Source organism: Tiliqua scincoides, chromosome 3 (genome assembly GCF_035046505.1).
Source record: "Tiliqua scincoides isolate rTilSci1 chromosome 3, rTilSci1.hap2, whole genome shotgun sequence".
In the NCBI taxonomy this organism is placed as follows: domain Eukaryota; kingdom Metazoa; phylum Chordata; class Lepidosauria; order Squamata; family Scincidae; genus Tiliqua; species Tiliqua scincoides.
The window spans coordinates 7779220-7796125 of NC_089823.1; the positions used below are offsets into that span (position 1 = coordinate 7779220).

At 46.1% G+C, this 16906-nt stretch overlaps 1 pseudogene; it reads left to right on the plus strand.

Moving 5' to 3' along the window:
• The first annotated feature begins 2645 nt into the window (after window positions 1–2645).
• On the plus strand, window positions 2646–2766 carry LOC136647251 (5S ribosomal RNA; annotated as a pseudogene).
• Window positions 2767–16906: the final 14140 nt, after the last annotated feature.

Sequence of the window (16906 nt, forward strand, 5' to 3'; positions counted from 1 at the left end):
TGATGAAAAGTTGAACCCTGATGTTTTCCATGGTGGAAAATGAAATTGCAATTGCAGACAATGCTCACAAGATGCGATTCCGACACATGCAAACACAACTCTGGCAGAAGACTTTTTAAAAAGTGAAAGGGGACCTAGGAAGTGGACCATTGGGCAAGTGCATCTCCAGTGTTCTTCTTAGAACTGGTTTGCTCCAGAACAAATCCATATGTTGAACACTGAAGACAGGAAACAGATGGCTAGATGACACATGCATGTCATCTTCTGCAATGCAGACCAATAACACACCAGTTAAAAGTGAAAATAACATACAATGGGTCACTTATGGCACATGAAGTTCAGATGAAGAAGCTCTGCCCTAACTTCTCACGGATGGTGCTTTTCACAGTTGTTTAGTATTTGCAAAAATCTCCTTTTGGTTCTTAGGGCTGTCATTGCTTACATGTGGCTCTCTAGCCAATGGACAAGCAGAGGCATAAACCCAGGGACTAAGCCCTGCAACAAGCCCAGATGCAAATTCTATCCCCATATAAAGCAACACAATTACACACCCGGTAGGATCAACCATGCTACCCAAGGTTCATATGCCTTTTCATTCTCCCACAGGTAATATGGAGAGACTTGCCAACACCAGTTTTCCATTGTTCACATAGGACAAACGGGTTGGTCTCAACCCAAAGGAATGGGCTGACACAAATCTCCCATCTAAAATGGTAACATTAACAAACTAGGGAAAGAAAACTGCAATCTCTAGTATACTTGGCAACTAAACTCTGAATCGCTAAAAGCTGTTAAAAAAAAATACTCCAAAGGAGATTCAGTGTGAAATTACTAAACTACTATTCACCATCGTATTTGATTCTCTCTCATTTGGACTTAATCGGGACTTGAGGTTTCTCTCCCAACACAGGGGTTAAACAACTTCTCAAAAAAGACATCATGATGTGATTGTGGCTCACACTGCAACAAATGGATAACCCTGCTTTGATCCTTTAAAGTTTAACATTTGAGCTCAGCATAGAAATATCATAGATGCACTGCTCATTGTTCATTTCTTGGCCTTTACTCTCATTGTTTAAAATATTTCACACAGCTGATGAAGGGGGGCCTGTCCTATGAAACCTTCTGCCACCGAATTCATAGGAATATCTGTTTAAAAAAATCTCTGCATTTGAAATTTATGATCAACTAGCATACCAGTTCAGCTTGAGAGTGCACAAAATAACCACAACTGCATATTACTCACAATTTTTGTCTTGAAATATACACACACAATACAGAAGAAGTGTTTGACAAACAGCACTTAAACCACTTGAAAAAAACAGATTTTTAGAGCAGTTTTATGCCATTTTCTCTTTGATTATCTGTTCTGCTGTGTCAGTCCTAATTTTCTTGAAAAAGATCAGCTGGTTCTGTAAACCCCCCAAAATATCAGGCATCCGAGATGGTGGCATCAACAGTCAGAACTCTCTAGGGAGCACCTTGAATGCTCCCAGGCAGACCTTCCACTGGACTCTTGTCTATCTTCCCATCTAGTTTTATATTGATTAAATCAATCTATAGTATTGCAGGTATCACAACTGTATGTATTATTGGCAGAATCTGAAAAACCGTAATTAGAGTGAACCCCCACACACATTTCGACAAGGTTCCAAACAGCTGTTCCCAATTGTTAAACAGAGCAGGTTATATGTGTTTTAAGAAACTAAACAGAGTGGCAGCAATAAAAAGTACAAAGTCACAGGATGGGAACACTGGGGAAAAACAACAACAACAACCAAGTTAATCATTTCAGTACCTTAATTAGATGCTTCCTTTAACATCCGTGAAGTAGTGCAAAAACTGTTTTGCCAAGAAATAAAGGGTATCCATCCTAGGAATGAAACAGCATTAAAACTGTTATTAGAATTTTGAAGGTTTTGGTTCATTTTGCACAATATGAAAGTTAAAATGGCAAGACAAATGACTTCTGAAAAAAAAAGAGGAAGGAAAGTTTTAAGATTTTATTGTCTCCATAAACCCACATTTCCATAAGTTATTGAAAGAATTATTTCCAGTTCAAGCATCTCCAGACTCAATTATGATTAGCAGAATGAAGTGATAAAAGTTTTTTATTGGGTGTTTCACTTCAAGGTACAGGTGCAAGGCAAGGCTGCAGGTGTGGATACTCCCCAGGATAAATTAACTCCTGAACACAGAAAAGTAAGCTATCAGGGAGGATTCTGTCCGGTAGCCAACCAGATTTGGTTGGGGAATGAGCAGGCTGTTCTTTTCTAGATGCAAGGCGACTCTACCCTCTGCCATTTAGAGGCACACAGTCTCAAGTAAGGCATTGTATTTAATGGGACTCTCTCTCCAATAGGTGTACTTAGGTTTGTCCTTCTTATATTAGCAGTTACAAGCAAACTGCATGCATGTATGCTACAGGAGACTGAAGGGTATTTTGTTTAACAACCTGTGGAGCTCAAGACAATGTTCACACTAATCATCTCATACTTTGTCATCACAATAACCCTGTGTGGTAGATGAGGCCAAGAAATAGTGAGGTGCCCAAGTTCACCCAATGAACTTCATGACTGAGCAGGAATCTGAACCATGTTCTTGACAATTTGTCCCCATCACTGACTCTCACCCTGCATTCTCCTTTCCTCAGTCAATTGTTACCCTGCACATGCCTGATCTCGTCTGATCTCAGAAGCTAAGCAGGGTCAGGCCTGGTTAGTACTTGGATGGGAGACCGCATGGGAGTACCGGGCGCTGTAGGCTTATACCATAGTCTTTCGAGACTGAAGGTTGCCAACCACTGCTTCAACAGGGCCACTGTGATTTATAACCCTCACTATCAGTGGCATAGCTAGAGAGGGTGCAAAGCACTACGTTTTGCAGGGAGTCTCATGCAAGCGGCCCCTCCCCTCAGAACTAATCTGGTGGTGGGAGCAAAATGCCTCTGTACGCCTTTTTCACAGAAGCATCATAATAACAGAACACCTTTCCCAGAGAAGTCCACATGGCTGCTCTCTTGCAGTCTTTAAACAGAAAGTGAAAACTGGTTTATTTCAGAAGGCTTTTTGTAATTGAATAAACTCCCCCTCCCCTCCATTGCTTAGGATTGTAATGGGTAATTTCTGGTGTTTTGATTCCTGCTATTTGTTAGTTTGGGGATACATCCTAACATGTATATCATATCATGCTTTTTAGTTGCTTTGTCGCAATGGTAAAAGTGTGGTTTACATATGTGAATAGATATCGACCCAATGTGCAGCAGCAGTGAAGAAGGCCAATTCTATGCTTGGGATCATTAGGAAGGATATTGAGAACAAAGCGGCTAATATTATAATGCCGTTGTACAAATTGATGGTAAGGCCACACCTGGAGTATTGTGTCCGGTTCTGGTCGCCGCATCTCAAAAAAGACATAGTGGAAATGGAAAAGGTGCAAAAGAGAGCGACTAAGATGATTACGGGGCTGGGGCACCTTCCTTACGAGGAAAGGCTACGGTGTTCGGGCCTCTTCAGCCTAGAAAAGAGACGCCTGAGGGGGGACATGATTGAGACATAGAAAATTATGCAGGGGATGGACAGAGTGGATAGAGAGATGCTCTTTACACTCTCACATAACACCAGAACCAGGGGACATCCACTAAAATTGAGTGTTGGGAGAGTTAGAACAGACAAAAGAAAATATTTCTTTACTCAGCGTGTGGTCGGTCTGTGGAACTCCTTGCCACAGGATGTGGTGACGGCATCTGGCCTGGATGCCTTTAAAAGGGGATTGGACAAGTTTCTGGAGGAAAAATTCATTACGGGTTACAAGCCATGATGTGTATGTGCAACCTCCTGATTTTAGAAATGGGCTATGCTAGATTCAAGGGAGGGCACCAGGATGAGGTCTCTTGTTATCTGGTGTGCTCCCTGGGGCATTTGGTGGGCCGCTGTGAGATACTGGAAGCTGGACTAGATGGGTTATGGCCTGATCCAGTGGGGCTGTTCTTATGTTCTTATGATAATTCTGCTGGATACATGGGCATCAGGGCAGGGCTGAGGGCATGCAGGGATGTGTCACGTTGGCCAGCATGAATTGACATGAGCACAGAACCTCATGTTTGGTGGTGTGCTAGCACCCAGTGTGCCCTCGGAGTGTATGAGGGTGCTATGGTTGCACCCATACACAAAGTCCTGAGCTTTGCTCCCAGGCTCTCTGCAACCCGGGAGTGGCACTGCAGGCTCCTGGCAACCAGTGTCCCCTCATCCAAGAACAGGGTGCAAAGCAGCCAAAAGTTCTGTTGTCCCCATTACCGTGCACTCAGGACAGTAGGACCATGAGCATAGCTTATGCTCACTTTTTCTCTCCCTGCTTGGCAGCCCTTCTGCATTATACACACAGGTGCACAGTCAACCGGCAGTGACAACGGCAAAGAAATGACAAACTGCCTGAAAGAATCACCAGCTGCAATTCGCAATGACGATGTTTGTCACAGTAGTTTTGCTGTGTGTCCTTCACACTTAAGGAGATGGGCCTACGTGTCGCCTGTGCCTCGTGTCAGGAGCTAAATGGAGGCTCCCGATAAGATTGCAGTGAAGAGAAATCGTACAGGCCGGCAAAGAACCACATCTTCACTCCAGAAAATGTGGAAGGCCAACCGTTTTTTTAGATACTAATAACTACATAACTACTAATATGGTTAAATTTTAATGCTTGATTTTTATCTGCCAAGGTGATAAAGCTCTGTTGTTGTTTTTTATCATCAGTTGCCTTGAAGGCCAGTATGATGGAAAAACAGCACAGAAAATTTAAATGATTGACAGCCCAATTCTATGGAGTAGCCATTGGTCAGCGCTACTTCCTTTACAGCTGCTGCAAAACGTACACCGAAGTAGCTTGCTGCCAAAGCATCAGCAAGAAGGCCAGAGATGTCCCATGCCCACTGCAGAGGCAGGCAATATATTGGGAGAGGTGGGAGGGGGTGGGGAAGGTAGAACAGGGTTGAAACTGGTTAGGAGGGGGGGAGGAATGGAATGGGGAGGCTGTGGGAGGGGTAAATCCAGCAGTGATGGCGCACACCAGATCCCATCCCCTCTGGCAGCAGCCTCTCTGTGCCCTTTCTCTCCTTGGACCTGAGCCAGCAAAATCACTGATGCATGTACAAGGAGACCCATTGCAGAGCAGAAGGCTTTCAGAGGGGTAAGGCGATTTATCCTTTCTGAAGCCTTCCAATCCTCCCCAATGGATACAGTATATGCCCCAATGGATACAGTATATGCGCAGCGCCACCAATGGGAAGGAAAGGATACAATTGAGCTGTTAATATTCATTGGACTGTCTGCTGAATCCAAGCATGAAGGTGTACAGGTGTGGCAACTTGAGTGATTTACAAGTAGGGTTGTCCTGATCCCTGGAGACTCAGGCCCTGGGACTCAGAAACTGGGGAGTAAGAGTAGTGCCAGAGAATGCATCCTTCAGTCTCGAAAGACTATGGTATAAGCCAGTCTTTATCTGGTGTGCTCCCTGGGGCATTTGGTGGGCCGCTGTGAGATACAGGAAGCTGGACTAGATGGGCCTCTGGCCTGCTCCAGTGGGGCTGTTCTTATGTTCTTAACTACAATTCCCAGGAGGCCTTGCAGGTCTTCTTGTTATCTGGTGTGCTCCCTGGGGCATTTGGTGGGCCGCTGTGAGATACAGGAAGCTGGACTAGATGGGCCTATGGCCTGATCCAGTGGGGCTGTTCTTATGTTCTTATGTAAGCCTACAGCACCCGGTATTCCCAGGTGGTCTCCCATCCAAGTACTAACCAGGCCTGACTCTGCTTAGCTTCTGAAATCAGACGAGCAATGAATCAGAATAATGCTTGTAAGCATTTTTTAATTGGGAGAATTTACAAGGGAGTTCACCTCCCCCCCCCCCCATTTCTTTCATTTTCCATCAAGTTCTTTTGGGCCTGATGACTTCCACTGAAAGGGTTAATACAAAAATATTCTGCAAATGAAATCTTGAGAAACCAAACACATTCCGCGATGAGGCAGAACCTGGTACAAAAAGCAGCAACAGATGTTTCGGGTCGTTCATACTTTCTAATCAAAACTACACCTTCTGTTAAAAGCTTGGTCTTCCAGCCCATCTCAGTTGCAAATGGTACATGAACATCTTTGCAGGATTAACGTGTCAGAAAACTGCCAAGCTGTTTGGGAGCCAAGCGATGTATAGATGTGCTGATAATGGAATATGACTGGCTATTAGTGATTCCAGCATCAGGGCTGAAGAATTGACTGTAGTTTGGTAGTGATCCAGTAAGGAAACTTCATTCAAATGACAGTTACTTGAACATGAGAGGTTGATCAATCATAAATTGCAAATTTCTCTCTCTCTCTCTCTCTCTCTCTCTCTTACACACACACACACACACACACACACACACACACACACACATGAGAACAGTTTTCTGGATCATATCAAATGTTCATATCAAAAAAGTAGCCCAGCAATTTGTTTCCAACGGTGGCCAACAAGAGAGCTGGGTTGCCAGGTGAGACCGTTAGAGATTGGCTCCTGCCTTCAACACTCCCCTGATAGGAGGTAAGGTGGCTGCTGCTCCAAGCTTTCCCCTTCCCCTGATCTTTTAGAGTTAATCCCTGCAGCTAGCAATCCTGCTGGAGAGCTCACAAGCTCCCAAAATTTGCCTATCCCCATAATTTGCCTTCAAAACAAGTGGGGCATAGGCTGGGGAGTCTGTTAATAATCACAACGAACACTCATTTGATTCTAAGGCCACCACAACTAGCTCTGGCTCTGCTAATCCCTCTGTGTTCAACTGCCTTGAGAGGTCACCAGGACGGTGCGCTGGAAAATGTAACGTTATAATAGCCTTTGAGCTGGGAGGAAAGAATGGGAGTGTATCAGGAGGCGAGGAGGGTGAAAGGATACTGGCACAGTTTATACGCACCTGTACACACCCCCTCCCACCTCTGTCATGCATCCCACCCACCCCAATTCCGCCCTTCCCCATCTCCACATTACCTGATCCAGCTGGATCATTACCTGGGTCCATCACTGCAGTTGCTGCACTGCCAGCTCTAGTGGTAGCGCTCACAGAACGGCCATCGCCTAAGTGCTGCGCACTTAATCGACAGCCGTTTTACAACAGTGGAACTCATTTCCGCCATTGTGAACTCTCCCGAGTGACAGCCCAATCCTGAATACAAGGTTGAACTCGCCCCATTTCTGGCCCCAATCTATTCCTCCTCTTCCCCCTGTTGCTGCATCTTTTGCCCTCCCCTGCATCCACTGTGTGTGCCCTGACTTCCATTGAGGTCAAACCCCTGCCCTGGTCCAATGAGGCCACCTTCTTCATCAGTGGGGGGTTTACAGCTGTGGGCTGTCAAAAAAGTAACCAGCCAGGAGAGAACATTTTCACTTACAAATTCTGCTTTGGTGGGTTCCTGAAGACCCACCAACTCCTTCCCCAGTCACTTCATGGATGGAGATGAAGAGGGTCAGTTTCCCAAACTGGACCGTGTGCAGCCTTAGCAGTGGAAGTTCACCCAAGGAAGCGAACCAACTATACACAGCTGAATTTTTATGTATGCCGTTCCTTGGGTGGCTTTTGTACCCGCCTAACTGCCAAGCTCCAGCAACCCTTTTGCAGAATTAGCTACGTTAAAGTTTGGCTAAATCCTGGATTCGGTTAACAAATGGAAGGGAAAAAAAATGTCTTCGTAATTCTGTCAGGAAAATAGCCTGAACACCACTTTATCTCCCTGTCACTTGCCTTGAAAGGGCAGATTACTTTTTTCTCAAACTTGGCACATCCAATTAAGGTAGACTCACAAGCCAGGCAGGTGTGTAAAGTGCAAGCCAGCGCTTGTTCCCGTTTGTAATTATCAATGGGGGAAAAAAGTTAAGTGCCCGGGCCTGTCACAACTGTTACCGTGACAACCGTTAGTACTTGGCGGCTCTGCCGCGGCAAACATGACAGCCTGACATCTTTTCCCATATAACAGATGATGAGGCGCCTTCCTGTTTGCCTCCTCCCTTTTCGAAATTCCAACTTGTCACAGTTTTTTGTGATGTTCACCCCACTGTCTGTGGCCCTGATTCTGGGTCCTTTTACAGTATACAGTATTTATTAGTATTGGCAACCTTCAGTCTTGAAAGACTCTGGTATCGCGCTCTGAAAGGTGGTTCTGGCACAGCGTCTAGTGTGGCTGAAAAGGCCAATCCGGGAGTGACAATCCCTTCCACACCGGGAGCAAGTGCAGTCTGTCCCTGGTCTGTCTCCCTGGCTATGGGTCTTCCTTCTTTGCCTCTTTGCCTCAGACTGTTGGCCAAGTGTCTCTTCAAACTGGGAAAGGCCATGCTGCACAGCCTGCCTCCAAGCGGGCTGCTCAGAGGCCAGGGTTTCCCACTTCTTGAGGTCCATCCCTAAGGCCTTCAGATCCCTCTTGCAGATGTCCTTGTATCGCAGCTGTGGTCTACCTGTAGGGCGCTTTCCTTGCACAAGTTCTCCATAGAGGAGATCCTTTGGGATCCAGCCATCATCCATTCTCACGACATGACCGAGCCAACGCAGGCGTCTCTGTTTCAGTAGTGCATACATGCTAGGGATTCCAGCACGTTCCAGGACTGTGTTGTTTGGAACTTTGTCCTGCCAGGTGATGCCAAGGATGCGTCGGAGGCAGCGCATGTGGAAAGCGCTCAGTTTCCTCTCCTGTTGTGAGCGAAGAGTCCATGACTCGCTGCAATACAGAAGTGTACTCAGGACGCAAGCTCTGTAGACCTGGATCTTGGTATGTTCTGTCAGCTTCTTGTTGGACCAGACTCTCTTTGTGAGAGAATACACAAAGAGAATACACAAAGAGAATACAGGTCTCTTTGTGAGTGTCACAGGTATTCTGTGTATGCTTTTAACAAAGGTAGTCAATGGGGCTTACTCCTGGGTAGGATTGCAGCCTAGGATTGTGAAAAAATTTTCTGCTTGCTGATGTCAAGTCCGGTCATGACATCACTTCTAGTGGGTCTTGACAGATTTTTATTCTAAAAAGTGGGTCCCGATGCTAAAAGTTTGAGAACCACTGCCTATGTCATTAAGTGGTCTAATTCTGAGTGGGCTTCTGGGGGAAAAAAAAATAGCAACAACCATTTGTTTTCTGGAAGCCCCCCTCAGAATGATAGTACGTACATGATAGAATCACAGAATCATAGAGTTGGAAGGGACCTGGTGGGTCCTTTTACTGCAACTTATAAACTCCAGAGAGCTGGAGTTCTTTGCTTGTGATCCTGATGGAGGATCAACAGGGTTTTAGCCATGTCCCCACACAACATTTTATCTTTATACCTCTCTTTCTGAGACAATTAGGACCCAAACTGGCTTGCAGTGCTAAAAGAAAGAGATATATTACAAACTGAAACCAAAACTACCAATGCATTAAACCAGGGCTTCTCAAACTGGGGCGTCCGCTTTAGCGGAGGTGGGGCGCGATCGCTCTGCATCTAATTTCACTGCTGCGGGGAGCCCCGCTGCAGGTTGCGCTGGGCTCCTTGCACACCCTGGAGGCTGCAGGGGCTTGGGTACGTGTACAGCCCCCCTGAGCAGCCCCCCTGAGCGGCGCAATCCTGGGGATAGCGCCGCTGCCTTCCCCCACCCCTGCTGGCTCCCCCATCCTGCCCATGCAAGAACTTAGTGGCTCTCAAACTCTCCCAGAGAGTTTGAGAACCACTGTATTAAAGCAAAGCATCTAAGAACACAGAAGTGGCAATTAAATAAAAGGAAATGAGGATAACCGCAATTAGAAGTGGTCCTTATCCCCACACCTAATGCTCTAAAAGTCCATTTTTCATAGATTGTTGGGAGGGAGCAAGAGGGAGGGTGAAATGAACTTCTAATGGGAGAGAGTTGGCAAGAGTGTGGGCCATCACAGAGAAAGCCCTGCTCCTAGTCAGTGGTGTCGCTAGGGAGGTGTGGGGGTGCAGGCTGCACTGGGGCTGTGTGCATGGCGGGGGGTGACATCACTACTAGCCAAAATTTTTAAAATCTTGGTATTTTGAGTACTACCATCATGCTATATATCATTCAGGCTGCAATCCTAACCACACTTTCCTGAGAGTAAGCCCCACTGAAAAAAAGGCTTTACTTCTGAGTTGACCTGGTTAGGATTGTGCCCTCAATGCGTACTGTCATGCAGAATGCAATGAAGCAACCCGTGTTGAAATATCTCTATTCTATCAAATGTTATAGTCAAAACACCAGCAGAGGTGGGGCAAAGGTACATCACCATGCCCACTGCCTAGGACATTGTCCCACCCACTGCACGAGAGGAGGTCTATCACGGGGCCTCCCACACCAGGTGACACAAGCCCTAGTGATGCTACCGCCCTTATCCCACACCAAATGCTCTAAAAGTCCATTTTTCACAGATTGTTGGGAGGATGAAATGGACTTCTAATGGGAGAGAGTAGGCAAGAGTGTGGGCCATCACAAAGTCCTGCCCCTAGTGGATGTCAAATGGAGTGTGTGAGAAGGCATGCACACCGTATTTTGCCATACACACAATGTGACTGCATTGCATATTCCGTGTAGGTTTGCCAGACATTATAGGCCTGTTCATACCGTCAGTCTGCAAGCAGAAGGAACTGGTGGAGCACTTGTGCTTAGCTCTGCCTCCACACTGATGATTGACCCAAAGCCACACCTTTGACACTATCAGCATTTCTCTGCAGTGACCAGCAAGCTTCTCTCCCAAGCCCCCTCCTAGAATATTTCAGGAAGGTGATCATGGGGGGGGGGGGAATTCCCACATTCAATGTTTGCAGCAGTTGAGAAATGCTAACTGCGCTGATTGTGGGTGGGTGGGTGGGAGGTGCTTCAGATCCCCATCGGTATGAGGGTAAGAATGTTGTTGGCAACCTTCAGTCTCGAGAGACTATGGTATCGCACTCTGAAAGGTGGTTTTGGAACAGCGTCTAGTGTGGCTGAAAAGGCCAATAAGGGAGTGACAATCCCTTCCACACCGGGAGCAAGTGCAGTCTGTCCCTGGTCTGTCTCCCTGGCTATGGGCCTTCCTTCTTTGCCTCTTTGCCTCAGACTGTTGGCAAAGTGTCTCTTCAAACTGGGAAAGGCCATGCTGCACAGCCTGCCTCCAAGCGGGCCGCTCAGAGGCCAGGGTTTCCCACTTGTTGAGGTCCATCCCTAAGGCCTTCAGATCCCTCTTGCAGATGTCCTTGTATCGCAGCTGTGGTCTACCTGTAGGGCGCTTTCCTTGCACGAGTTCTCCATAGAGGAGATCCTTTGGGCTCCGGGTAAGAATAATGCATGATGATCCCAGGAGTGGCCCATACATTCCTTTGACGTATGGAGTGAAAGCTTGAACAAGGCTCTGGTGCAGTGATGCACTCATAGCTCCACATGGGTCCCTTTTTGGGAGAAGGGCGGGATAAAAATAAAGTTTTATTATTATTATTATTATTATTATTATTATTATTATTATTATTATTATTATTATTATTTGCATCAAAGTGGACTGGAAATAAATAAATAAATAAATAAGCTCACTTTCCTTCTCAGTTGATCAAAATTTAGTCTTCTAAAGCTCTGCTCCCAGTCTCAAAGTTGTCATTTGCAACTAGAGACTGTGGAGCAACCCTTCATGATCCCAGTGAAAGCTCAAGGACATGGGAGAACCTGGTGGTGGCAAGCATCGCTTCCTGAACATTGAACTCCCTTGGGGCAAGAGGGCATTCATGGGCGAGGTGCTGATTGACTCCTGCCAAGCATTTCCAGAGCGGCAGCTTCTTTTTGTCTCCCTGCTAAATTCAACAGAGACATTGATCCCTTCATTGCATTCAATAGCATTTAACCCAAGCTGCAGAAAAAAAATTCAGAGACTCCAACGACTTGCTAGGACACCACTGGACCCAAGCCTGGCAAATGTTTCCAGCATCTCTAGAGTTTTAAGAGTCTCTATCTTTAGAGATAGAGAGGGTCTATCCAGAATCGCAGTGTGGATTCCGAGCCAACAGGTCCACCACTGATATGGTATTCTCCCTTAGACAACTGCAGGAGAAATGCAGGGAACAACGACAGCCACTCTTTATAGCCTTCATAGATCTCACAAAGGCTTTCGACCTGGTCAGCAGAGACGGCCTCTTCAAGATTCTCCCCAAGATTGGATGTCCACCCAGGCTCCTCAGCATCATCAGATCCTTCCACAAGGACATGAAGGGCACTGTTGTCTTCGATGGCTCCACATCAGACCCTTTTGACATCCGAAGCGGAGTGAAACAGGGCTGTGTTCTTGCACCAACCTTGTTTGGGATTTTCTTCGCTGTCCTGCTGAAGCAGGCCTTTGGAACTGCAACAGAAGGCATCTATCTCCGGACCAGGTCAGACGGAAAGCTCTTCAACCTCTCCAGACTGAGAGCAAAATCCAAAGTCCAGCTGAAATGTCTGCGTGACTTCCTCTTTGCTGACGATGCAGCTGTCACTACCCACTCTGCCAAAGATCTCCAGCAGCTCATGGACCGTTTTAGCAAGGCCTGCCAAGATTTTGGACTGACAATCAGCCTGAAGAAAACACAGGTCATGGTTCAGGATGTGGACTCACCTCCCTGCATTACAATCTCTGAGCATGAACTGGAGGTTGTCCATGACTTTGTGTACCTTAGCTCAACGATCTCCGACACTCTTTCTCTCGATACCGAGCTAAACAAGCGCATCGGTAAAGCAGCTACCACGTTTTCCAGACTCACAAAGAGAGTCTGGTCCAACAAGAAGCTGACGGAACATACCAAGATCCAAGTCTACAGAGCTTGCGTCCTGAGTACACTTCTGTACTGCAGCGAGTCATGGACTCTTCGCTCACAACAGGAGAGGAAACTGAGCGCTTTCCACATGCGCTGCCTCCGACGCATCCTCGGCATCACCTGGCAGGACAAAGTTCCAAACAACACAGTCCTGGAACGTGCTGGAATCCCTAGCATGTATTCACTGCTGAAACAGAGACGCCTGCGTTGGCTTGGTCATGTCGTGAGAATGGATGGTGGCCGGATCCCAAAGGATCTCCTCTATGGAGAATTCGTGCAAGGAAAGCGCCCTACAGGTAGACCACAGCTGCGATACAAGGACATCTGCAAGAGGGATCTGAAGGCCTTAGGGTTGGACCTCAAGAAGTGGGAAACCCTGGCCTCTGAGCAGCCTGCTTGGAGGCAGGCTGTGCAGCATGGCCTTTCCCAGTTTGAAGAGACACTTTGCCAACAGTCTGAGGCTAAGAGGCAAAGAAGGAAGGCCCATAGCCAGGGAGACAGACCAGGGACAGACTGCACTTGCTCCCGGTGTGGAAGGGATTGTCACTCCTGGATTGGCCTTTTCAGCCACACTAGACGCTGTGCCAGAACCACCTTTCAGAGCGCGATACCATAGTCATTCGAGACTGAAGGTTGCCAATATATAGAGTTTTAAGTTCCCATTCTATATTTCAGCCTCAGGCATTTTGTTAGAAAAACCATGAATGTGGATCTGAGGGTATTAATTATTTTTGTGGTGAGTCCACACCATGCCCCACTAGGATGTGATGTTTGATGACATACTAGATCAGGAGCCAAGGAAGAACGGACACCCTTAGCCAAAGAATCCCCAGCTGCAGGCATCTCTCTCTCTCTCTCTCTCCCAGAAGCAAATCTGCTGAAGCTTCCCTATACCTATATCAGCAAGGGGAAGGACAACCTGGCCCCAGCTACCAGCCAGAGGAGAGTTCTGGGAAGATCTTCCCTTTGCCTCTGAGCAGGAAACTAAGAAGGAGAAAATCAGCTTTGTCTGAATGTGATTTAACAGGCTCTTAAAAACTGGCCTCTTCACTGTTTCATTCTCTAATACTTCTCTTCCTCCCCCCCTTCCCTTCCCTTCCCTTGATTGTAAGCATGAAGGTAGTGCCTGTTGCCTTTACATTGATTTATGCGTAGTACCAAATTACTCTAGGCGCTCTAGAAATAAATAATAATAAAATGTACTGCGGTAGCAGCATCTGTCTATTGTCATTTGGGGCATATGATCTACTACGCTATTCTAACCCAAGCGCACTATTGTTGCATTTCTGCATGGTCTAATTTGCCTTCCATCCACTGTGATTCTCCCTCATGGGGGGTGATGCTACCGGTTTTCCTCCTATTACTTGATGTCCAGGTGATGATCCTGGCTAGGGGTGCATTAGACTGTGTATTGGAATCGCGGAAGAACTGGCGAGGAGGTAGATGTGGTGTCAGCAGTGGCCCCTTTAAGGGTAAGGCCTTGGCATCCAGCAGAGTGTGCTGCACAGCTGCAGCCACTGGAAGGCAATAGGGCCCTCAGGGATATAAGGAGCACCTGAGGCAGGAAGGGTTTGTGGGTTTTGAAGGAGTGCAGGTTGGAGGTAGGAGAAGAGACTGACTTGGCTGATTGAATTTGGAATCTGACTGTGGATTGTGACTGGACTTTGGCTTTGGACTTGGATATGCTGATGGATTTGACTGACCTACCTGGAACCTGACCTTGGACTGTAACTTGGCTTATTGGCTCTGGACTCTGATTTGGCAACTCTAATTGATTGAACTGGTTTACTTGGCATCTGTGGACTGGAACTGGACTCTGACTTTTGCTTGCTGCACTGGTAAGTTGCACAAGGGGGACTGATCAGCCTTAAGCGGGCACAAGGCCCAGTGGATTGGGATTTGGCGGAACAGACTGGCATTAGTTAGCTTGCCATGCTCAGCCTTTCGTACAGAAATTAGACCTGACTTCAGTCACTCATGTCCAAATTCAGTTCAGGATGGACGGGCACGGTACCCTTTCTGTAAGCTTGGCTTTGAAGATGGCTTGAAAACTGCATTTGGTCCCGAATACTGCTTCCAAGTAGTAGCAGCTTCCCGAGCTAGGAAAGGGGTGTGTGTGTAAAATGATAAGTATTGCAGGCATCGCAATATGGTGTGCAAATGATCCCTTCTGCTCACTGTTGGAGCCATTATGGGAAGTGATAGCAATGTACAGGAGACACTGTTTGGTTTGGCGAGCACCTGTGCATTGCCGTCACTATCCAGAGTGGCTCATATGACAAGTGGAAGGGGTCACCTTACATAGTGTGTTGCAATGCCATTTGTACATACCAATGGTGTGTGTACATACCATTTCCCCCCCCCCCCAGCTACGCTAATGCTTCCAGGGTTGGTTCAGAGGTTTCCAGTTGCTGAACTTCTTGTCTCGATTTTATGCTACCTGGACCTTGTTAAAAGCTTTTACAAATTGCCTAGCGCGTTTCAAGCACTACATTAACAACAATGACAACAATTTCCATGTTTTTGAAGGTTTTTTTAATTGATACTCAGAAGTATGGCTTCTGTTCCTATCACCGTTCTCCCTCTCCTTCATTAAATCCAGGAAGAGCCAGTGACCGTAAGCAACACGAATCCATCTTTAGCCCTGAATTCTTTCTTTACTACTTTAAGGATGGCGGCACCCTGGAATCTTTCTCGTGCCACGGCATCATCTAATTTCAAAAATCATGAGTTTGCAAGTGCTCAATAAGCAGCTAACGCCATTTAATCAGAAAAAGGTCACAATAAATATCTCAATATTGAAAAGAATGATAATTAGATAGAGAAAGTGGCAAAATATATTTGAAGCAAACAAGGAGATCTTTAAATGCAAACTTGCTTATTTAGTCATGTTTACACCACACTTAATAGTTTGATTTTCAACTAAAATAATTGATTTCCCATAAAATAAAAAAGGGGAAGCATTTATGAAAGAACATTAAATCCAAATGCAAAAGAATCATAGAAGCTTTGCTATTACAAGATGAAGCAAACTATTACTGTGGTCTATATTGTCAAAGTACAGTATATAGTCCATACAGCTCAAACGTAATGACCTCCTGCAAAATCAATTTGAATAGAGCAGCGGTTCTCACACATTTAGCCCCGGGACCCACTTTTTAGAATGAGGATCTGTCAGGGCCCACCAGAAGTGATGTCATGACCAGAAGTGACATCATCAAGCAGGAAAATGTTAACAATCCTAGGCTGCAATCCTGCCCACAGTTAGCCAGGAGCAAGTCCCATTTACTCTCATTGTTAAAAGCATATACATAGTAACTTGTTAAAAGAATAGATCTGTAACATTTCCCCAAATGCAGTCACATATCATGGTAGCATCAAGTCTAATCTATTAAAAATAAAATATTGAAATTAATGGGGACCCACTCGAAATGGGCTCACAACCCACCAAGTGGGTCCCGACCCACAGTTTGAGAAACACTGGAATAGAGAATGAATGTTAAGGCAGGAAAAATAGGACCAAGTTGATTCATTGGTCTTAAGGAAGACCTAGGTGTTTGGAAACACTTCCTAGTTGATATTTATGGGTATCAACCCCATCCCAAAGCTCGACAAATACTTCTGTGCTCATATGGACTGTATGCATCACTTGTTCACATCATCACAGGGGTTCCCATATCCACAGATCCCACATCCACAGATTCAGTTATATGCAGTTCTCTGTCATCGTCCCCACACCCACTACCTTCATTTTTGTTCTTACCCCAAGCAATTATGTCCCTTGCTTCTAAAGAACGCTATGAACAGGCAAGCTTATAGAAAAAAAGCAGACAGCCTGAATGCTAGAGGGACCCAGGCAGAATTTTAACAGGAAGCGAGAAACTTCCTGCTTCCTGTTTAACATTTGCTTAGTCTCTTCTAGGGTTCAGACTGCCTGCCTCTCTGTCATTCTATAAGCTTGCCTGAGTATAGCATTTTGTAAAAGGAAGAGATACGCTTGCTTGACACCACTGATAAGAACAAAACAAGGTAATGGGTGTGGTGGTGTGGAGATAGGGTTCTCTCTTATCTGCGGTTTCCATATCTGCAGGGAGGGCTGAAATGTATCCCCCAT